The 23,893-nt window shown below is 45.1% G+C and overlaps 1 long non-coding RNA gene across 2 annotated transcripts in view; it reads left to right on the forward strand.

The window, feature by feature from the left end:
- LOC148112212 (uncharacterized) overlaps positions 1–22,714 on the forward strand; it is a 56,988-nt gene extending 34,274 nt beyond the window's left edge. The window contains exons 3-5 of one of the 2 annotated variants that reach the window (XR_015729695.1): positions 9,354–9,495; positions 12,846–12,955; positions 22,302–22,714. This is a non-coding gene — a long non-coding RNA (uncharacterized LOC148112212). The remainder of the gene's footprint in view (positions 1–9,353; positions 9,496–12,845; positions 12,956–22,301) is intronic. The other variant, XR_015729694.1, reaches the window with a different exon arrangement.
- Positions 22,715–23,893: the final 1,179 nt, after the last annotated feature.

Here is a 23,893-nt window from a genome sequence, read left to right on the forward strand (position 1 = left end):
GCCAGAAAAGATTTCATTAGCCAAATAAGAATTGTCCGATAATTACTGTATATCATTAACTGAAAAGAAGGTGGTGAGAAATGGGATGGACTGAAAGCATCACAGAATTGAGTAACTCTAAAAGAGAAAGGAATATAAATGAAGAATTTCTTTCTCTATTCTTGTTTAAAAAAGAATATTCAAATAAATACATGCATATTAATTATGCAACTTTTCTCCTTGGCAGGAAACGGTTGAATCTTACATTTTACTCACTAGTTTAATGTGTATTCTCCAAGGATCTTTACATCACACTCCTTCCTGCGGTCATCTCCACCTTAACAAGGGGTTGAACAGGTTGAGTGGGGGAAGAGTAATTAGTCCAAATTGCTCAGTGAATTCCAAGGCTGATGTCACTGCAACTACTGAAAGTAAATCTGTGAAGCATTTACAAGTGGTCCTCAACTAACAACTATTCGTTTAGTGACCATTTGAAGTTACAACTGCACTGAAAAAAGTGCCTTATGATTATTACCACCATTGCAGCATTCCCTTAGTCATGCGATCAAAATTCAGATGCTTGGCAACTGGTTCATATTTATGACGGCTACAGTGTCCCTGGGTCACCTTTTGTGATCTTTTGCCAAAGTTAATGGGGAAGCCGGATTCACTTAACAACCATGTTGCTAACTTAACAACCGCAGTGATTCACTTAACAACTGTAGCAAGAAAGTCGTAAAATGGGGCAAAATCACTTTTGACAACTGTCTTGCTTGGAAATTTTGGGTTTAATTATGGTCATAAGTCAAGGACTATCTGTACTCCATTGAGAATTCATTTCAATGCTCCATAGCTACACAGATACGCGTAGTTGTCGAGCGATGACCATAATTGAGACACACAATTAAGTTGTGATGGTCTTAAAATAGATCACATGACCAGACCCTGTTTTATCACCTTTTTGGCAGCAGTCATTGGTTGTAAAGCCAATCCCATGGATGTTAAGCTGACCCATTGACCCTTTGGGGCAGTCAGGGTGCTGGGAGCACTTCAAACACTTGCAAGCTTTTGGAAAAACTAGCAAAATCAGGTCTAATATAATATTGGAGGGGGAGATGCGCTGACAGCACCCAACACCTTGTAAAATGGCAAATACAAGAAAAGGCCTTACTCTGTGGTCATTAATGTTTTTCCCGATGCAAACAAGACCAGAAGACTCACCATATACGGCATAGTGAATCTATTTACTCCCTTTTCCCCTGCATCTTGCAAATTCTGTTTCTAGGGCTTCACAGTATCAAAAGATTGGGGATATTTCAAACTGGAGTAATTTCATAGATTTATGGAACGAACAGGAAAGAAAAACCTATATATTTCTCTGGTGCCAAGCTTACAGCAGAGATGCTGATCCAAAGAGCTAATAAATTAGAACATGACAGCAAGACACAGAAAAATATAAGCAAATGGAACCCAAGACCCCTTGCCTGTTCATCCAGTGCCCCTGCTTGGCGCCAGCAGGTCACCGTCTACTTGACATCTCAAAAATATTTGGATTTCATGCCCTGTTTAGAAAGCCCACTAAGTATCAAAGCTCCAGTAGGCGGAAATACTAAACTGAACTTGGCTGACCAGGAAAATTCAACTGGTCCGTGTTGGTCAGAGTTTGGGTGAAAAATCAATCATAAGTGAAGGAGGAACTCCAGGTTTGGTTAAGCATCAAACAATTTCAAAGGTCTTTTCCAAGGACAATTGGACTGAAGTTTGGAAGAGTCAGAACTGAAGCAGCTTTTTGGAGGAGAAGCAAAACATTTTCTTGGGAAAAAAACAACAAGAAAGTCCAGTTGCCTTTTGAAAAAGCACCTTTGGGACAACCATGACCTGGATGATGGAGAATCTCCATAGACATTAAAAAAACCCTCACCTCCCAGAACAAAGCCAGGCCAAGCCACTACCCAGAAAATAACACAAGACCCGCCCAGATCATCACCATGAGTGAAATTCAACTCAAAAAGAGATTGCAGATGGCCACCACCAGTCGCCAAATACTAAATGAAGGCTTATGGGATAAGCCTTTTATTTCTACTACTCTCTTTCCTGCCCTTCTTACCAGGATGAAACTGGAACTGCTCAGTGGTGGGATTGTGCCGGTTCTAGGCAGTTCGGCCGAACCGTTTGTTAAATTGCTGGCTCGCCCCGCCCCTCCACACCACTGGGCGAGGGGTGGGCGAGCCAGCAATTTAACAAACGGTTCGGTGTTTTTTTATAATTTTATTGGCCTCGTCACTGCCGCGGGGCTTCAAAGAGCCGCCCTACAGCTGATCAGTGTTAAAAGAAAAGAAATGAGTAGACCAACGCCTGCAAAAATAAATGGGTAGACCCAGTGGTGGGATTCTACTTCGGTAGAACCGGTTGTTAAGTAGTTCAGTAGTTAAGCCAGTGGTTGCCAAAGGGGGCGGTGTATACCGCCCTACTCCCGAAGGACTCAGGGCGGTGAACAGCCATAGAATAAAACATATAGATACAAAATTTAAAATAAACTAAAACAAATTAAATAATTTGGCTGAACAAATTTAAAACCCCAATAATTTAAAACCAAATTTAAAATTTCCATTTAAAAAGGGGAAAGACTTAGGTCAGGCTAGCTTGATGAAATAAGAAAGTCTTGAGCGCGCGACGGAAGGTACGCAGATCTGGGATCCTCCGTATCTCCGGGGGGAACTTGTTCCAGATAGTAGGTGCCCCCACAGAGAAGGCTCTCCCCCTGGGGGCCACCAGTCAACATTATTTGGCCGACGGCACCCGGAGGACCCCTCTCTATGGGAGCGTACTGGTCGGTGGGAGGCTATTGGTGGTAGTAGGCGGTCCCGTAAATAACCAGGTCCTAAACCATGGAGCACTCTAAAGGTGATAACCAAAACCTTGAAGCGCACTCGGAAGACCACCCGGAGCCAGTGCAGCTCGCGCAGGAGAGGTGTTACATGGGAGTGCCACGTTGCTCCCGTCACCACCCGCGTGGCCGCACTCTGCGCCAGTTGGAGCCTCCAAGTGCTCCTCAAGGGTCTCAACATCTTTTTTATATTGTGGTGACCAAACTGAATACAGTTTTCGTGACATAGTTTTGGAAGTGGAGAAATCTACTCCATAGAGTTCCTCAGCCAAATGCCATCATCCCTTGGAAGATGCCAACATGGGAAATGCTGTTTTAAGGGAACAGATTCTGCATCGGGTTCTACTAAACTCATGGGAACTTGGTTTCAGAAAGAAGCACATAGGATGCAGTTCTATTGTTAGAACCAGCCCATGTGATCCTAGAGACTCAGTTCACACAACACTCCAGATCAATGTTTTTCCAGCTGGACAAGCTTAAGATGCCAATTCTTGGGGTTGATGTTTGCACATCTTGAAGTCTACCAGGGAATTCTGGAGAATACTGGGAATTTGCAAGCCCTGCCCGGGGACTTCTGGGAGTTGAAGTCCACACATCTTGAAGCTGCCAAGTTGGAAAAACAGTAGGATGTTAAGATACAGCAGTTGGTTCTTCAGCACAAGAGAAAAGTCATAACATAATTTATTTGTTTTGTCCCCATTTGTGAAAGAGCAACATTTATGTTTTGTAACCCAGCTTCAGCGGATTGGAAGAGCCCAGCTACTTCCATCTGCTGCTGTCCTGCAAATATAGTTGTGACCTATTACAATAAGCCTCAGATGCTGGTGAGCCAGTCTGGTCTAGCAGTGTCTCTTAAAATGCAGACCTAGGACCCCTGGGGTCCCCCAAGACCCACTCAGGGGTCCTTGAAATCAAAACTAATTCCCAGTTTATGTTGAAAAATAATACAATATTAAAACCCTATCCAACAATTGTGAGAAGCCATAGCGAATATATTAGTTTTAATTTTTAATACGGTAAACATCGATCAATATAACCCATGCAAACAAAAGCTCTCTTGGGGCTCTCCGGGTTTTTTTTAAAAGCGGGAAGGGATTCCCGACAGCAAGAACTTTAGGAAAGGAGCATAAAAACTCAACTTCCAGCCCTGCCATAGGCACCGAAGCCAGAGTTCACCCAGAGAATAACCATCATTGCCCCCAATAAATAAACCAGGTTCCACAAACTGCATCCTTTGGATTCACACGACCAGATCACCTGCAAACCACGTTGCGGAGTAAAGGAGTCCCCCGTTAGGTAACACCTGGTTCCACCCAAGGCCAGATTGTGGCAGTGAGGGGACCCCCTCCTCCCAAACAAGATCCCCCACTCCAGCAAAGGCCCCCCCACCCGGCAAGCCCAACAAACCTGTTCCCCTCTCCTGCTTGGCTGTGGGGGCGGAACGCGGCGCGTCTCAGCTGCTTCTGGTTGCGGAAAAGCCCAGCGGTCAGGATTCCCCCTGGCTCGCCTGAGACAGCCGGGTGGGGCGGGGGAGGCAGGGTGGGTCCCACCGCCCGGCGGAAGCGGAACGCCCCCCCCCCCACACGCCTCCTGCAGTCCGTGAACTGCGGGGACCGCTGCGGCTGGTCGACGCGGGAGTCGCGTCCGCCCGCGGAGCGCAGCTACTATGTATGACCCGGACTGTGGTTTGGAGGACTGCAGCCTCGCGGTTTGGGTTGGCTAGAGCTGGACTGAGTTCACGCGTGATGGAATGCCCCCGTTTCTCACGAGGCGTTGCACTGCCGGCCAAAGGAAGATTGGACATAATGCGCTCCTTTTTTGATTAAAGTTAATCAGGATTGCCTTTTTTTTTTTTAATTTGATTTATATGCCGCCCTTCTCCGGAGACTCAGGGCGGCTTACAATGCGCTAAGCAATAGCCTTCATACTATTGTATATTTATACAAAGTCAGCTTATTGCCCCCACAAACTGGGTCCTCATTTCACCTACCTTAGAAAGGATGGAAGGCTGAGTCAACCTTGAGCCTTGGCGAGATTCGAACCTGCAGTAATTGCAGGCAGCTGTGTTAATAGCTGTGTTAATATCCTTCCCCTGGAGTGGGGTGGGAATTTATTTATTTATTTATTTATTTATTTATTTATTTATTTATTTATGCTTTAATTTATATGCCGCCCTTCTCCGGAGACTCAGGGCGGCTTACAGTGCGTTAAGCAATAGCCTTCATCCTTTTGTATATTTTATACAAAGTCAGCTTATTGCCCCCACAAACTGGGTTCTCATTCCACCTACCTTAGAAAGGATGGAAGGCTGAGTCAACCTTGAGCCTTGGAGAGATTCGAACCAGCAGTAATTGCAGGCAGCTGTGTTAATAACAGGGTGCTTAGACCACTGTACTATCAAGGCTCTTATTGCCTTATTTCATATTTTATTACTGTGTCCCCCTGCAGTTGAAGTCGATCGGTTGTGCCAGTCCGGGAAATGGGCTCGTTTAGTAAGCGAGGGGCAAACCAAGATCGTTGGATAAAGCTAGCCGTGATGAACTTCCGATTTTTTATTTATTTTTTGTTAATTAGCAAAGCAGACAACTCACAAAGAAATTCCAAGTAGTCCTCGACTTACGACCACGATTGAGTCCAAAATTTATGTTGGTATGTGAGTTAAGTTAGTTTTGCCTCATTTTATGACTTTTCTTGCCACATTTGTTAACTGAATCACTGCAGTTGTTAAATTAGTAACCCGGTTGTTAAGTGAATCTGGCTTCCCCTTTGACTTTGCTTGACAGAAGATTGCAAAAGGTGCTCACATGATCCTGGGACACTGCAACCATCATAAATATGCATCTGAATGTAAATCTCATGACCATATATATTTTATACAAAGTCAGCTTATTGCCCCCACAAACTGGGTCCTCATTTCACCTACCTTAGAAAGGATGGAAGGATGAGTCAACCTTGAGCCTTGGAGAGATTCGAACCAGCAGAAATTGCAGGCAGCTGTGTTAATAACAGGGTGCACTAAACCACTGTACTATCAAGGCTCTTGATAGAAAAGCAACAAATAGATTCATTATTGCAAGCTGACAAACTTTATGGCAACAAATTTTGGCTATATGAACAAAGGAATGGATTGAAGGACTATACAAGCAAGAAGAGTCGAAATGGAGATCTCAAACTAGAAAAAGTGATTTCAAGAAGAGAGCGAGTATTTCAGAAACATCAACCTCAAATCAACATTTTAAAATTTTCAAAAATAAAATTGGGGGGAATGTTGAAAGAATTAATAAAAAAAGACTGGAAAAAATATAGAAAGAAGAGAAGAATAGAAGATTAAGTATTTGCTTTTTTTTTCTCTTTGGGGAAGGAAGATTCTAGTAATAAACTGAGAAGTTTAATTACATTGGTATTAAAGGCTATTTTAGGAATTGAAAATTTGAAAGATATCTTCCTGTAGATTTTGAAATCTGCATTTGGCAAATATGTTTCAATGGTATTAAAAGATTTTTAAAATGTTTAACATAAGATTATATTATTTTAAAAGATATATGAGATAAATTGTGTAAGCTTTCAGGATGCCCAACTTTTTGAAGCAAAGAAGATTAAGGTTAAATTCAGAATTCTATTACAAAACGTTAATTAGTTTTGGATAGTAAAAGGGCTGCTTTCTAAAAAGTTAGAGGTATTAACATTGGTTAATTGAAAACTTGAAAGATATCCTCTGGTAGATTTTGAAATTTGTATTTGGTAAATAAGTGTTTTAAAGGTATTAAGAGATTTTTAAAATGTTTAATATAAGATTATATTATTTTAACAGGTATATGAGATAAAACGTGTAAGATCTCAAGATACCCATTTTTTTGAATGAAGAGGATTAATGTTAAATTCAGAATTTTATTAGGGAGTAATGTTCAAAAAGAATGATGTTCAAGGGTATGGAAATGAAATTTACTTATGATTTTTACTGATTGTAATATTGCTAAAGTATTGGATTATACATCAAGAAAAAGTTTTTTTTATAATTAGGATGAACGAATTTAACGTAATTGGTCTTGAGGATTTATAAAAGGGAGGTTGATGAATTGGAGCAAGGGGAGTTAAAGAACATGTGGGAGTTTTGAAATTTATAATTAGTTTATTTTAGCATATGTTTGTTAGATGCTATACCCTGTTTTTGCTCTGGGAAGTGGGGGTGGGTGGGGAGGGTGGGATAGGGGTTGGGATGGGGGGAAAAAGTGGTGAATAGAGAAATGTTTTAACAGAAGAAAGTATCTACGATTAGAATACAGGAGTTGCTCAGATACTAAAGGAGGAGAATATTTCACAGCAAAGAAGTTAGAAAGGAGAGAGGAGGAGTGGGTAGGAAGAGAAGAGGGAGGGAGAGGAATGGAAGAAGGAGAAGAGGAAGGGAAGGGGACAGGAGTAGGAGTGAAGGCGAGAAGGGGGAAAAGAAGAGAGAAGTGGGGGGAAAGGAAAAGGAAGTAGGATGAGGTAGGAGAGGAGGAAGGAGAAAGTAGGAGAGAAGAGGAGGGAGGGAAGGGAAAGAAAGGAGGTGAAGAAGAAGGTTTGTTGTGGAATGAGGGAAGAAAGAGAAGAAGAGCAACTCCGAATGCAATTAAAATGTCCTACTTTAATGCTTTCTTTAAGGGAAACATGCATTTATTATGTATAAGAAAATGTACACTTTCTATTATGTGGGGAGGGGGAAAGGGTGGGGGGGAGAAAATTGTTTGTATTTCTTATAAAACTTTTCAATAAAAAAAAAACCTAATAGGGCAGCATAAGCATGCACACATGAAAATTGGGGGGGGGAGGGGAGGGGGAGGGAATAGCAGTCACCTTCAAAATAAAATAAGTAATAAAAAGTAATCTGTGGCCCAGAGGTCATAAAATGCTCAGGTCTGATCTAGAGTCACTGTCTTGTTAATAACGGCATGACCAAACCATGTGGATTAATAGGACATGACCAAACCTTGTGGATTAATATGCCAATTCTATTAAGGTTCAAGAAATAAATCTCCCTGTGTCAGGATGCTTATTCCCAAGCCAATGTAACAACTGCTGCGTTCGTGAGGCTGGACCAGGCCTGGAATACCAAAATAAATTAAAACAAAGCCTAAATTGCAGAAAGACATTCAGGAATAGAGGTGCAACAGCTGGTGCAAATCCCTTTGAACATATAAAGGACGCCAGCTGTTTCTGCCACCATCTGGTGCTAATTGGAATACATAGATTTGAGGGGTTATCATTAGCATATGATGCACTATTAGCTAAGGAATAAGTGCAGAGTTGCATTAGTGTTCAGGACATACTTATGTGCCTATTACTACTTAAAGGATACATTTTTTTAAGCCTGGACCTCTAAACATCAAGCTTTCTTAAGAAGGATATTTGGGTATCATTGTACTGGATCCTACATGTTTGAGAGGTCCAATTTGAAAGGATCTAGGAGACTTTTCATTTCATCCAACTAATCTGTTAAAATATAATCCTGAAACCGACTTCAGTGTGCTGAGTTTTCCTGCATTGACACATATTTACAACTTTAAAAGCAGTTTTTTGTAAAGTGGGTAAGGGGCTGAAAGGAACATTGTCTTGGATAATAAAGAGAGGCCCTAGAAATACTTCTAAATCAGTGTTTCTCAAACTTCAAGATAGGTGGACTCTCAGAATTCCACGATTGGTATGATCAATAATAATTCTTTTGTCAATCCAACCAATTTGCAAGGGAAAAAACTGTCCTGGACTCTTGGTATTTAGTTAGTGGATCTGGGCTGCAGAATTCCAGCCAGCCAGTCGATGGCAGCACAGAGGTACAGAAGCACCTGATTGCTTCTACCATCTAATGGACACCTGCAGTTTTGCTGCCCAAATCTTGTAATCTTACCATAAAGCAGTGTTTCTCAATCTTGATGGTTTAGAAGTGTGGACTTCATCTCCCAGAATACCCCAGCCAGCATTTGCCAAACACTGCCATAAAGAGAAGCTGTTCTCTCAGGCTGAAGTTCATGACCTCAGCGATTTAGTGGCTGCATTTGGTTGTCTACCCCAATATAAAAGGACTCTCCCTATGAACATCTGATTGTCCTCTCCAGCCACTTAGAGATTATTTATTTTGTTTCTCCTTTTGCTTGTTTCTTGGTCAAAATCTCAAAATTGTAATGCAAAGTTTCCTCCACTAAGGGTCAGTCTTCTCTCTTGTGAAGAAAAGAGAGGGCAGCTAAAGGCCCAAGTACAAGTTTGAGGAATAATAGAAATGGTCTTTTATTGTAGGTTGATTTGTAGACTTCAATACATTGTTTATTTAAACAGTTCAAATCCAGTCAATTTATATTGCTGATTCATTTGCATTTGCTAACCCAGCAACATGTTGTTAATAGATTATTAAAACGAGCCTCGGGTGCCAGGAGCCCTTTCCTTTCTTCAGTTCTTATTATAAACTGCTCTGGAGTAGGTAACTTGGCAAATAATGCGTTCCTATTCCACCCACCAGACATGCCAACCTCCCAGCCCGTTTCTGAAATAACTAAAGCTGAATTTCAGTCACTCTGAAACCTGATTTCTGCAGCTGTAAAGGACCATTGAAAGACTCAAGCCTTACTAAGTGGAAGAGAAACATCTGGAATAAAGCTACAGTAGGTATTGATGAAGAGCTTCAAAGGGCTCAAGACCTTCATTCCACCTGCATTAACTCACAGAAACCCATTAACTTTTGTTAAAGTTAATTAGTCAAGTGAATTACTACAGTTGTTAACAACATTGTTGTTAAGTGAATCTGGCTTCCTCATTGACTTGTCAGGAGGTTGCAAAAGGTGACGACCCTTGGACACTGCAAATGTCATAAATGTGAATAGTTGTCAAGCATTTGAATTTTGATCACATGACTATGGGGATCCTGCAATGGACATAAGTGTGAAAAATGGTCATAAGTCACTTTTCAATGCTGTTGTAACTTTGAATGTCATTAAATGAATGGTTGTAAGTTGAGAACTACCTGAATTGTTTTACATAATAAGCAGCTTTGCTATCGTCCCATTTACTGAAAGCTCTAACCTCAGTTTGAATAGATAAACAACCTGACAGGACAAAGTCAGCTTTCTACATTACTAAAAATCCAATCATTTAGGTGGTTCCCTGTGGTTTTTCTCCAAGTCTTGGCTGCCTTTTCCATTTCATAAAATGATTAATAGTCTCATTAAGTTCTGACTGATGGATGTGTTAAAGCAAAGAGAAAGGAAAAATAACATTACAATGAAGATATAAGACAGCCACTCAGACAAAAGGCTAAATCTCAGTTGCAAAATAGAATATGGGCTTTTGACTTCTGCAGCACCTAACATCAGGCAAGGTAGTAATGGTGTCTCTCAACTCCATCGGTGCTTAAGTCTTTATTCCCATTCCTGCTCTGTCAAACCATGGTTTCTTCTATATTCTGGTTATCATAGGATAGGCAGCATTCACTAATCCAATACAATGCGAGGAACTATGCTTCTGAATGCTGTGGCTTTCATTAAGTTGTTTTAAGGGTAAGTAATACGGGGGTCACCAGATCTGGGTTGCCCAAATCCAGATGAAAGAGGAAGAGCCAGTTTGGTTTAGCGGTTAAGACGCCAGGCTAGAAAGCAGGAGGTTGTGAGTTCAAGTCCCACCTTGTCATGAAAGCCAGCTTGGATGACTTTGGGCCAGTCCCTGTCTACTTCACAAGATTGTTGTGGGGAAAATAGGAGGAAGAAGTACGTTTGCCATCTTGAGTTATTTGTAAATGAAGGAAGGAAGCTGGGACACAGAAACCCTCAATGCTTTAGTGTTCAGACAAAATTCTGCAGCCTACATCAGGTATTCATGCTTGGTAAACCACTATCAGAAGACTGAGATTCATACAAGATTTCTTTCGCAAATGGAATTTCCTTCTTATAATGTGCAGGAGGGAAGGCTGCATATTAGGAGCCTGGCCTCTTTCCCAGCAGCTCCCATTAATGGAGTGCCAGAATTGGTCTTGTGCACTCACCATGGGTTTCTCCCCCTGCAGGAGACGCTCCTGTTATTCTACTGCATTCTCAGGATGCTTGAGAATTTCTTCAATCTTTTCCCCAATGATGTTTTTGATCCTCTTCGGTGGAGGCTTCTGTCTTCCCTTTAGGCACAGATGGTACCATGTTGCCTAAAAAGGAGAGTGTTTTCTACATCTGAGTGGGAAGCTGAGTAACAGAATGTGGAAATCTGGCTTCTGTTTTTCTACCTTGTTCTCTTAATTGATATTGGTCGTGTCCCTGAGCTTATTTCATTGTTGCAGGTGGCAGAGGATGCTGCTGGGGGTGTAAATTTTTTCTTAGCCTTCCCCCCTTTCATCCCTCGCCTGCCTCCTAAACCTCCCCCCTTGCTGGTCCCAATGTGAGGATGGGAAATATCCTTAATTAGCATTTCCTTCAAATGAATTCCTTTACACATTCTGATGTGCCTAAAGGAGGATGGTGCAAATGTGCATTAGCACTAGCAAAAGGACTTAGACTTCTATACTGCTTCAGAGGGCTTTATAACCCTCTCTACGGAGTTTACAGAGTCAGCAACTTGCCCCCAACAATCTGTATCCTCATTTACTGACCTTGGAAGTATGGAAGGCTGAGTCAACCTTGAGTAGGTGAGAATCCAATGTCAGCAGAATTAGCTGCAATACTGCACTCTAACCACTACGCCACCACGGCTCTCAGCCCAACCGACCAAAGAGAGAACCATGGCCAGCTAATGACTGAATAACTCCAGGAATACTGAACTCTGCAAAACAACATACTGATATTGTTTTTTTCTTCTGAAAAAACTGTTCAAAGCACATTCACTTTCATTAGCTTTTCCTCTTGAACCAGCAAGAGGTTTTTTTTAGCAAAACATAGGACTTTTTTTTATTTTTTCCCACCTTTATTACTATAAGTAACCAAAAGTGGCAAACATAATACTATCTCCTCCTATTTTTCTCACAACAATCCTGGGAAGAGGGGGTCTGCTGAGATAGAGCCATTGGTCCAATGTTATCTAGTTGGCTTTTATGCCTAAAGCAGGACTAAAACTCATTGTCTTCTAGCAATTGGCCCAATGTCACCTAGAAGACTTTCATGTCTAAGGTGAAGTTAGAACTCAATCTCCTAGTGATTGGCCCAAAATAACCCTGTTGACTTTCATACCTAAGGCAGGACTAGAACTCAGTCTCCTGATTTCTAGATTGGTGCCTTAACTTTATTGCAAGCATGGAGGAGAGATCATTCTCTCACCAGTCTTAAAGATCCATGGGATGTTTCCTCCTATATTCCAACCAACCTAGTTAATGGATTGGCCATTGTCTTCAACCTATATAAACAGGCAGGCAGGAAGCTTGTCTTGCTATATCCATGATTCCAGAAGATCTTCAGAAGTAGAGAAAGCTGAGTCACATATTTCAAAAACATCTCAGGCTTCACCAAGCTTTACAAGAAGGAAGCATGTAAGGTATTCACAGTCCAACATTAGAAAAAAGTGCCTCTCTCTGGCAGTCTGGATGGAGTTTTCAATTAGGTAAGCTTCTCTAAATCCTCATTTCTCTTGGCAATCTCTTTGGGAGGAAAAAAACATATTTCATTGATTATCCCCAAACATCAGGGCTTTGAATATCCTTTGAAGGAGAAAGTCCTCAGACGTCCTGTCCTCCGGGATCATTTATTTTCCATTCCTGATTTATGTATAAACATGGAAAAACTCTCAGGATGTTATTGTTAAAAATCATCCTGGCTAACAACTATGATGGCCCAAAAGGAATAAAGGATGGAGAAGGGAAAAGAAAACATGGAAACGTTCAATAACAACCAGCTGGAATAAAAGGCATTAAAAAGAAGAGGGAGGATGAATATGAATAACAAATATTAAGAATAACCAGGACATTTTTAAATGCAACATTACTGAAGTTGAGGTTTCCCATTCAATCCCAACTGAATTCCCGTAAAACTCTATTTTCTTCCAGGACTCCATTCAAAAACCAGATGCTTTGTAAGATGAAGAAGACAAGGAGATCCCTTCTGGATAACTGGGACTGCCACTCCAAAAGTCCCCAAATCTTGGACATTCCAGAAGGTGTGATCTGGGGGGCACCAGGTTGAAGAGGCTGTAGATAAGGGATACTGTAGATTAGAAGTCATATTTGAAAGCCAGGTTGGGTTAGCAATGAAAGACACAAGACAGAAACTGAAAGACTATAAATTCTAATCCTGCCTGAAACAAGACGTCAGCTGGGTGACCTTGGGCCAGTACCTCTCTCAGCCCTTGGAATGCAAGAACAGAAAAAAAGCCAAGGCATGCACATGTCCATATTTTTGCCATGAATTAAAACTAACTCTTAGTCTTAATTTGTGGCAATTAAGAATTAACTCTTAACTCACCTACGAAGTTGTTTGTGGCACATTATTTCTTCATGGCAGGTTATTTCCAGTTCTCCCTCTCAAAAAAGTAAGGTTTTACATTTAGGCAAGAAAAACCAAATGCACAGGCATACCATAGCTGGTACCTGGCTCAATAGTAGTAACTGTGAGAGGGATCTTGGAGTCCTAGTGAACTGGAACAGATCCAGATAAACCGTTTCATCCAGGTACTGGGGAAGCTGTCGCGCCACCCCACTCTCAACAACCTTCGCCACAAAGCGAAGGTTGGAGACTGGACGATAATTTGCTAACACTGCCGGGTCCACGGAAGGCTTCTTGAGGAGAGGTCTCACCACCGCCTCTTTCAAGGCAGCGGGAAAGTCACCCTCAGTTAGATGTTAGAAGTTAGACTGACAAGTTAAAAATCAAACCCCAAGAAGAAAGCCACTGCACACACTTCTGCAGTGTCAGTTAGAAAATTACACGGTCATGGCTGTGTCATCAAGAATAAATTCAACGAGAGGGAGTTTTTCTTTTATTGGAGCACCTGAGCCAAATAATCAAAGAGAAGAGGAGGACTGTGTGATCCTTGGTGCTCTCTGAGCTTGGTTGTTTTCTTGCTGATGTTTCATTACCCAAATTAGGTAACATAATCAGTGCTAGTGTGATGATAATCAAGACTAGGTTTGATGTTGTTACCTAGTTTGGATAATGAAACATCTGCAAGAAAACAGCCAAGCCCAGAGAACACCAAGGACCCCTCATTTCAATCCTGAGCTAGAAAGATATTATCCTTATTGGGATCAGAGAAATGTTCCCAATGGGTCACTGTTTGCCACAGTTTTGCCTACTTCATTTGAAAATGAACGTGCTAATCATCACTGAAGAGACCACATCAAATCAAATCAAATATCTTTATTATGGTCTTTGACCAGCCTTTATTGAAGAGAACATGTAATATTAGTGTCTTCTTTGGGGTCATCATGCATAGTGAGCTCCAGGTCTATTTGACCTAAGAGTAGAAGTTTCAATTCATTTTCTTCAGATGTTCAGATCTGGTCTAAAGAATGATTTCCTGTTTCCATGATAGCTGCTGGAAAAATTGTGCCCAATAGATGTGATGAAATGTCCTTGTTCCCAAAGATGCGTGTTTCTGGGACCACTCTGACAAGTGGCAATGGGGAACATTTTTTCCATCCTTTTGCATGGACATTTTTTCATTAGGTTGAGAAACCTTATTTTGCAATTCTGAGCTGGTGGGCCTTTAAAAAGTCTTAGATCACTTGTACTAATTTTGTTCTGAGCTGCTGGCACATAGGATACTCTCTTCTGGCCACCAGATTTGAAGAAGAAAAATGACAAATTGGATGTGGTTGCATAAATGTCCCTGTAAATCAAATCTGCAATTCTACAAAATCAAGGACTAAAGGAAGCTTTGAGAAGAACCACAACCTGTTTGGGGAAAAGTTTTCGATAGTGGTTCTCAATCTGTGGTCTGCAGACCCCTGGGGGGGGGGATGATGTCATCACAGGGGGTCTGCAAAGGCTTAAAGAAATGTTATGATTTAAATCTTGAGTTAAGTCTTGAGGGTCCATGGCCAGTGGCCCCAAAAGGTATTTAAAGGAGGTCCGTGGTGAAGAAAAGGTTGAGAACTACTTATGCCAAACTTTGCCATATTACCACTTTCAGGAATAAGGAAAAGAATGATCTGGAAGTCCCAGATTAGGGATAAATTGTTTGTTTCTTTGTTTGTATAATTTAGTAGCCATTCATCTTAAAATGGGGTAACTCTGGGCCGGTTACAATATTAAAAAACTATTGAAAACTATTTAAGAAGATGAAGGAGAAAATCTATTGCTTGAAAAAGACTTGATGGCACATAACCAACCAACCAAAACAGTACTTTGCAAGTGTGGTTGTGCTGCACCTGTTCCCTCTTCTTACACTCCAGTGAATTAGAGAGGGGTCTGTATTCCTGCGCAACGTCTGACTACAGGTAGTCCTTGACTTACAACAATTCATTTAGAGACCATTCAAAGTTAAAAGGCACTGAAAACAGGTTATGATGGTTTTTTACACTTACGATCTTTCTAGCATCCCCTGGTCATGTGATCAAAATTCAGATGTTTGGCAACTGGTTCATATTTATGACGGTTGCTGTGTCCCAATGTCATGTGATTCTCCTCTTGCGACCTTCTGACAAGCAAAGTCAATGGGGAAGGCAGATTCACTTAACAACCAGGTTACTAACTTAACAACTGCAGTGATTCACTTAACAACTGTGGCAAGGAAGGTCGTAAAATTGGGCAAAAACTCAATCAATGTCTCACTTAACAACATAAATTTGAGGCTCAATTTTGGTCATAAATCAAGGACTACCTATATTATCACCTTACTCTGGACTAAAAAAACGTTTCAAAGTTCCAAAAGTTTCCAGCACAATATCTGTCAAGGAAAAGGACAATTTGGAGGAGTATTGGTGGTGGCCTTCAAAACTATCTGAAGCTCCATCCAAAGTGAGTACGAGAAAATTGGTTGGAAGCTGTAGGAAAAAAAGATTCCTGTTAAATATTAACAGAAAAATTGTCCCCGCGGTGAATGCTGCAGAGGACACTGGTTTTAAAAAGGTGATGAAAATGGCATGAAAAGTGGTTTTAAACAGATGGTAAATTCTGCCTTGGCAAGCCTACATTGGCCATGTGGATTGGATTAAATGACCTCCCGTTTGAACATTAGGAAACACAGTAGAGGCAGTTGGTGAAAAAACACAATAATTGAGCCACTTGACTTAAGCGTCGTCTTCTTCCAGAAAACTACATTCCGGAGTGTTATGGATCAAAAGGAAAATGCAGTGATGTTGCAATCTTTTCATATTGAGCTAATTCAGAAGGAGGACAACGTTTTCCAGCCCTTGCTCTGTGTTAGCGTCTTTTAAGGGAACCCATCCAGATTTGTTGAGATTACCAACCTTGGAATTAACAGAATAAAAGAGTTGGAAGGGACCTTGGAGGTCTTCTAGTCCAACCCCCTGCCCAAGCAGGAGATGGTATACTAGTCTGAATAAATGATTGTCCAATCTCTTATTGAAAAGCACACGCTACCTCCGTTTGCCTGCATTACCTCCCCCCCCTCCATAATTGTAGAAGCTGCACTGGGATTGTGTGGCCCCACCAGGCAACAGAAACAGCTGCATGCAAGCAGCCTTTGCCTGCCACCTCTCCAGGTACCCTTCACAGCCCCGCTTCACCGAGGAGGTGCCTGGCTGCGCTTAACTCTGCCTCAAGGCTTCTGCTGCTGGAGTGGGTGGGAACAGGCTGAGATGAGTGGGAGCAGGCCAAGACGAGCAGGAGCAGGCCTAGATGAGTGGGAGCAGGCTGAAATGAGCGGGTGGGAGCAGGCCAAGATGAGGAGAGCAAGATGAGGCAAGTGGGAGCAAGACGAGATGAGAAAGCAGGCACAGGCTGAGGTGAGAGGGAACAGGCTGAGAAAGTGAGAGCAAGCCAAGATGAACGGGCTGTCGAGCCCGGCGTGCTCGGCATACGGATGGGACAGGAAGGAGGAACAGTGGAGGACCGGTGGAGGATATTACTCACAGGATTCTACAGCGAAGCAGCAAGACATTGTAGCGGTGGAGGTGGCACGGGGTGTAGGCGACATGTGAGGGGGTAGAATGGGGCGGAAGGGCGTCGGGCTAGGTTGAAGGAAACCGAAATGCCGGAAATGCGAGCATGATATACGCCGGCACAGCTGATGGACGATGCTCGGTCGGTTATGCAAAGGGCAGGGCACCAAGATATAAAGCGTTACGAGGCGGAAGCTTGTAGCACCAACTTTGAAAGACTTTGTAGCTTGGCGCTGTTTCGTATCTGACAAAAGCATTAAACCAGCATTCACCCTACAGTTGATGTGTCCAGCTGTGTTTTATTGCTGTCTCCATGCTGTACAGGACAAGGAGCTGAGAGAAAGTTGGCGCTCCATTCGCTCTAGTTTCGCACTTGAGGTACGCTTGGAAGTCTGGCATGGCGGAAGGGACGGACCCCGAGGTGGAAGTGTTAGCAGAGACACTGGCGGAGGAGGCAAGCGCACGACCGGCAGTCTCGGACGAGATGCAACCAGTGGTGAGGCCAAAGGAACAGCCCGCAAACCAAGAAGAGGAGGGCGGAAGAGCGGGTGACGTTGAAACGAAGCAAACAGATGGGCCTCCTTCATCTGGAGATTGGTGGCGCAGCCCGGCGATGGCTGGCGCCGGGGGAATCGGGAAAGCCCCTACCATCATCCCCTCGGCTGAGCCTTTTAGGCATTGGAGAGAGAGACGCTGGGTGGATGATGACGAAGGGGGTGAGTGGAGCTACTCCACCGGGCTCGGCTCTTCTACTCTGGAGATCCTGAGGGAGCGGTTTGGGGAGAGTAGTTTTAGGGATGCTCCGTCATGGCAACCATGGGCTGAAGGGGCGGAGACCATCCCTGCGTGGCACAGTTCTGGGACGTCCGGGACAACCCGGTTTCGACTGGCTAGCCCCAAATTGCGATTAAATACGTCCGCAGGCAGAGCACGAAGCCCGGAACGGGCGAAACCAGAGACCCGTTCCCATCCTACGGGGCCTGATACAGGGGCTGCCGGCCAAGGCGGAGGACACGCCCCCGCCCCACAGTCCTTCCAGGGGGATAATCAACAGACCAGCACGGGGCGAGTTCCCGACGGTCAACACCATCGGGCACATCGGCTGCCCCCACCTCAGGCTCACCCTGCTCCCAGATATGCAGGACCTCCCGGCCAGGGTCCGTGGCAGCCTCAACCAATGTGGGGCCCGCCCCCACTACAAGTGTCATTTGATGGCAGCGCAGACAGGGTGGCTATCTTCCTGAGTCAGGTCATCAGCTATTTTGACCTGTATGGACAGTTTTACCCTACCCAGTGGTCCATGGTGGTGGCAGTTACGACAGTCTTGCAAGGAGAGGCAGCTGATTGGGTGGCCGACCTTCATAGCGACCACACTCGAGAGTTGACAGACATGGGTCTGTTCCTAGAGGGCCTTTGGGCCCGTTTTGAAGATGACTCCCGCATCCAGCAGGCTGACGGGGAATTGGTGGCCTTACGGCAGAAGGGTCGACCAGCTAGAGAACATGTGAAAGATTTCCGCTCCATTGAAGGACGGTTGCGGGCATGGCCAGAGCGGATGTTGGTTCACCAGTTCCACCTTGGCCTGGATAGGGAATTATGACAGGCTTGCGTGTATCGAGGGTTGCCTCCCCATTGACGGAGTGGTTCAAGGAAGCCATCGACCTGGACTTGGGGCTGAAGGAATTTCTACTTTGAGGGGCCACTGGAACCATGCTAGGGAGAAGACCACCCGATAGACCATCTACCTTCCGAGACTCGGGGAGACCCACTTCAACACCTGGGCCCGTAGGATCCCTGTGAAAGGCGCCTTTTCAGTGTTTCTGATGCAACCAAGCCGGACATAGAGCTGCCGACTGCCCGTTTCCTCCTCCTCAATCGTCGACGGGACGCACACCTGATCGGCCGGGTGGCAAGGACAGAACACGGATGACTCCTGAGCGGTCCCGGATGGCATCGCAGGCCGTGGCGATGGATAGCGATAGCCCCCTCAAGGAGGAGGGGAACTCCACAGGACCTGGGGACTTACCAGTGGTGTTGGGCGATAGCAATGAGGAGGACAACCGTGACCCAATGGTGAGTGCCCCCATCCATCCCTTCATTATTCAGGTTGGTCTCTGGAATCCCCGCACCAATACCATGGTTTGCCGAGGGGCACTAATAGACTCTGGGTGCACTAGGTGCCTGATCCGAGCCTCTCTAACCAACGAGCTGGGTCTATGTCTGGCCCCGTTAAGAATCCCCATCCGTTTTGAGCAAATGGACGGGTCAGTTCTTGGGGGATCTCCGGCGACCCAAGTGACAGAACCAGTAAGGTTGGAGATAGGGGAGCATTGGGAGCTCATCTGTTTCATGGTAGTAGAAAACATCATAGAACCCCTCATATTAGGCCTGGCCTGGTTGGACAAATGGAGACCTAGCATATGGTGGGAGGGCGGATATAGAAAATTACGCCTAGAACTAGGTCCTGAGCCAAGGGAGGAAAGGCCGACCGATCAGACCCGGGGTGTTCATTCACAAACAAAAACCCGAATAGACGAAACTCGAGTCCCCGAAGCATACGCAGACCTGTCCGATGTTTTTAGCGAAGACCATTGTGATACCCTCCCACCACATCGGGCTACTGACTGCGCAATAGAATTGATCCCCGGAGCTAAACTACCGAAACCCCGCATGTATGCGATGACTCTTAAGGAGATAGAAGAGTTGCGGAGATATATTGACAGAAACTTAGCTCGGGGTTTTATAGCACTAGCCGGGCTCCTATGACAGCTCCAGTCCTTTTTCGGGAAAAGAAAGATGGCGGGCTTCGACTATGCGTTGATTTCCGTGGCCTGAACGCTGTAAGTGTCGAACCCCTATATCCGTTGCCATTAATAAAAGACCTCTTTGCAACGTTGGCCACCGGCCGAATATTTACTAAATTGCATCTAAGGGAGCATATTATCGGATCTGCATTAAAGAGGGGGACGAGTGGAAAACCACATTCAACTGCCCCCTTGGGAGCTATAAATTCAAAGTGATGCCCTTTGGATTACAAGGAGCTCCTGCGGTGTTCATGCAACTCATCAATGAGGTATTGCATGAACATCTCTATCAGGGAGTCTTAGTATATTTGGGTGACATACTCATCTGCACCAACACTATAGAGGAGCATATACGTTTGGTCCGCCAAGTGCTTGAAAAACTGTTAGCCGCCAAACTATTCATCAAAGTATCCAAATGTTCCACTGCACCGAGTTGGACTATTTGGGGTACAGAATCTCGAAGGGGGGGTTACGAATGGATCCCAAGAAGGTAATGGCGGTTATGGAGTGGCAAGCGCCAAAGACGAGGAAACAAGTACAAAGTTTCCTTGGATTCGCTAGTTTCTACCGCCAATTTATTCCAGCATTTGCCCATATACCACTTACTAACCTGCTACGGACAAAAGGGAGTGTCTCCCTCCCGAAACCAAATCAACATGTCACATGGACTACTGAATGTCAAAAAGCCTTCGATACTTTGAAGACGTTATTTGCAAAATAACCCATCTTGCAACACCCCAACCAAGACAAACCATTTATATCACAAACAGATGCAAGCGACGTAGCAGTGGGTGCCATGTTATTACAACCAAACGACCAAGGCCAATTACAACTGTGTGCCTATACGTCTAAAAAGTTTACACCAACCGAGCGCGGATGGGCTATTTGGGAGAAAGAGGCATTCATGGTTAGATGGGCACTTCTTACCTGGCGGCACCTCCTCGAGGGGTCGAAAGTCCCCTTCGAAGTGCGGACCGACCATCAAAACCTGATGTCCCTGCAAACCCCTCGGAAGCTATCACCTAAACAGGTGTGGTGGGCTCAATACTTTCAGCAGTTCAACTTCTCCTTGAAATATGTTCCAGCAGGGGAAAACTTTCTGGCAGATGCCCTATCTCGAATGCCACAGTATCACAGCCAAAGGGATGAGGTCGTACAAGCCATGATACCCGCCAAACATATAGCCGCCAGAAATAGGGCACCAACCAAATCCGCACGAAGGTGGAGAACCAAGCTTCAAAAGGCTTTACAAACCGATGACTGGGTGGCAGCACATCACCAACTAGTTGTCTTTAGGGATGGTTACGCATGGAAAGATGACAAACTATATATTCCTAGGATACTGAGAAACAACGTACTGCAACAATGCCATGATGTCAAACCTGCTGGACATTTCGGGTTTTTGAAAATGTTACATTTGGCTAGACGTCAGTTCTGGTGGCCTCAAATGAGACAGGAAATAGAAGGATATGTCAATAGTTGCAACATCTGCGCCAAAGCGAAACCCAGGCCTGGAAAGCCTCTCGGTCTACTACAAACCGTGGCTAATCCAATGAGACCATAGGAAGAAATAGCTATGGACTTCATAGTAGACCTACCACAAAGCAATGGCTGTAACATTATCTGGACTGTTATAGATCTCTTTTCTAAACAGGCCCATTTCATACCATGCGCTGGACTACCGTCAGCCCGGAGATTAACCAAACTGTTTCTCCAGCACATTTATTGATTACATGGGTACCCCGTAGGATTATTTCAGATAGAGGGGTACAATTTACAGCACGGTTTTGGCGGAACTTCCTTCAATTGATAGGTTCCACCCAAGGGCTTAGTTCAGCGTTCCACCCTAGCACCAATGGCGCTGCCGAAAGAGCTAATGCAATGGTGGAGCGCTACCTAAAGAGCTATGTTTCGTACCAACAAACAGACTGGGCCACCTTATTACCCTTCGCCAAAGTGGCGTATAACAATGCGGTACATCGCAGTACTGGATACACACCATTCCAAATAGTTACCAGACAGGACTTCGTTGCCATTCCAGAGCTCAGACCCATACAACCGGGAATAGCCCCTAGTGAGTGGGGAGAGAAAATACGAACTCTATGGCCGCAAGTGAGATCTGCCCTTGATAAAGCGGCAGCTGAGTATAAAGCCCAGGCTGACAAGAAACAAGCCATATCGAAACCTTTTAAAGTCAGGGATATGGTTTACCTGTCCACTAAGTATATCAAACTCTGGGTACCTAATCGGAAATTAGGACCCAAGTACCTAGGTCCCTTTCCCATTGATAAAATTATCAATCCAGTCACAGTAGGTCTGAAACTTCTGCCCCTCCTAGGAAAAATCCATCCGATGTTTCACAGTAGCCTCCTTAAACCAGTAGGTACTGTGAGACCCATGCCAACCCCACCCCCACCCGTACACGGGGAACATTATGAGGTGGAGGATATCCTGGATTCCCAGACCCATCGTGGTAGACTACAATATTTAGTGAGATGGAAAGGATATCCACTAGAGGAAGCCACCTGGGTTCTAGCAACAGACACTGCAGCTAGTTGTTTAATACGCTGGCTCCATAAAAAATATCCATGGAAACTGTCGGGCAGTACTAATATGGCTACTTTATGTTTTCCAGAGGGGACCCTGGTGAAGGGGAGCTGCCTGTCGAGCCCGGCGTGCTCGGCATACGAATGGGACAGGAAGGAGGAATGCTGGAGGACCGGTGGAGGATATTACTCACAGGATTCTACAGCGAAGCAGCAAGACGTTGTAGCGGTGGAGGTGGCACGGGGTGTAGGCGACACGCGAGGGGGTGGAATGGGGCAGAAGGGCGTCGGGCTAGGTTGAAGGAAACCGAAATGCCGGAAATGCGAGCATGATATACGCCGGCACAGCTGATGAATGATGCCCGGTCGGTTATGCAAAGGGTGGGGCACCAAGATATAAAGCGTTACGAGGCGGAGGCTCGTAGTGCCAACTTTGAAAGACTTTGTAGCTTGGCGTTGTTTCGTATCTGACAAAAGCATTAAACCAGCATTCACCCTACAGTTGATGTGTCCAGCTGTGTTTTATTGCTGTCTCCGTGCTGGAGGCAGGAGTAGGCCAAAATTAGCGAGCAGGAGCAGGAGCAGGAGCAGGAGCAGGCCGAGATGAGCAGGTGTGAGCAGGCCAAAATGAGTGGGTGGGAGCAGGTCAAGATGAGCAAGAGCAAGATGAGGCAAGTGGGAGCAAGACGAGATGAGAAAGCGGGCACAGGCTGAGGTGAGCGGGAGCAGGCCGAGAAAGTGAGAGCAAGCCAAGACGAACTGGCAGGAGTAGGCCAAAATGAGCGAGCAGGAGCAGGAGCAGGCTGAGATGAGCAGGTGGGAGCAGGCCAAGATGAGTGAGAGCAAGATGAGGCAGGTGGGAGCAAGACGAGATGAGAAAGCGGGCACAGGCTGAGGTGAGTGGGAGCAGGCCGAGAAAGTGAGAGCAAGCCAAGACGAATGGGCAGGAGTAGGCTGAAATGAGTGAGCAGGAGCAGGCCAAGATGAGCAGGTGGGAGCAGGCCAAAATGAGTGGGTGGGAGCAGGCCAAGATGAGTGGGTGGGAGCAGGCCGAGATGAGTGGGAGCAAGATGAGGTGAGCAAGTGGGAGCAGGCTGAGGTGAGCGGGAGCAGGCCGAGACAGGTGAGAGCAAACCGAGATAAGCAGGTGGGAACAGGCCGAGACAAGTGGATGGGAGCAGGCCGTGATGAGTGGGAGCAGGCTGGGAGGATGTGGAGGCCAAGAGAAATGGGAGGTTTTGGAGGCAGAGAGAAATGGTAGGAGGTGGACCCTGAGAGAAGCAGGAGGCTTTGGAGGCCGAGATAAACAGATGGAGTTGGAGGCCGAGGTGAGCGCGCAGGACAGTAGTAGGTTCCATTTACCTTTGCCACCCATTTGGAATTGGAAGCGCATGCATGCACAATTGCTTCGCTCGTGTGCGGCACTTCTGCGCATGCACAGAGTGTCCATGATGACATCCAGGTGGGTGGGCGGAGCCCCCTGCCACCCCCACTATCAGTTAACCTGAACCAGGGTGAACTGGTAGAAATCCACCGCTGGGGCAGGAGCAGGCCAAGGCAAGTGGGAGGTCGACGCAAAGCGAGACAACTCAGACAAGGAGTGGCTGGGAATGGCAGGGCAAGGCGTGGCCAGGCTGGGCCGGGCCAAATGAGACAGGCGAACACGCTTGTCTCGGTGCAT

The sequence above is a fragment of the Pantherophis guttatus genome, chromosome 12 (assembly GCF_059756535.1).
Source record: "Pantherophis guttatus breed Tessera chromosome 12, ASM5975653v1, whole genome shotgun sequence".
Taxonomy (NCBI): Eukaryota; Metazoa; Chordata; class Lepidosauria; order Squamata; family Colubridae; genus Pantherophis; species Pantherophis guttatus.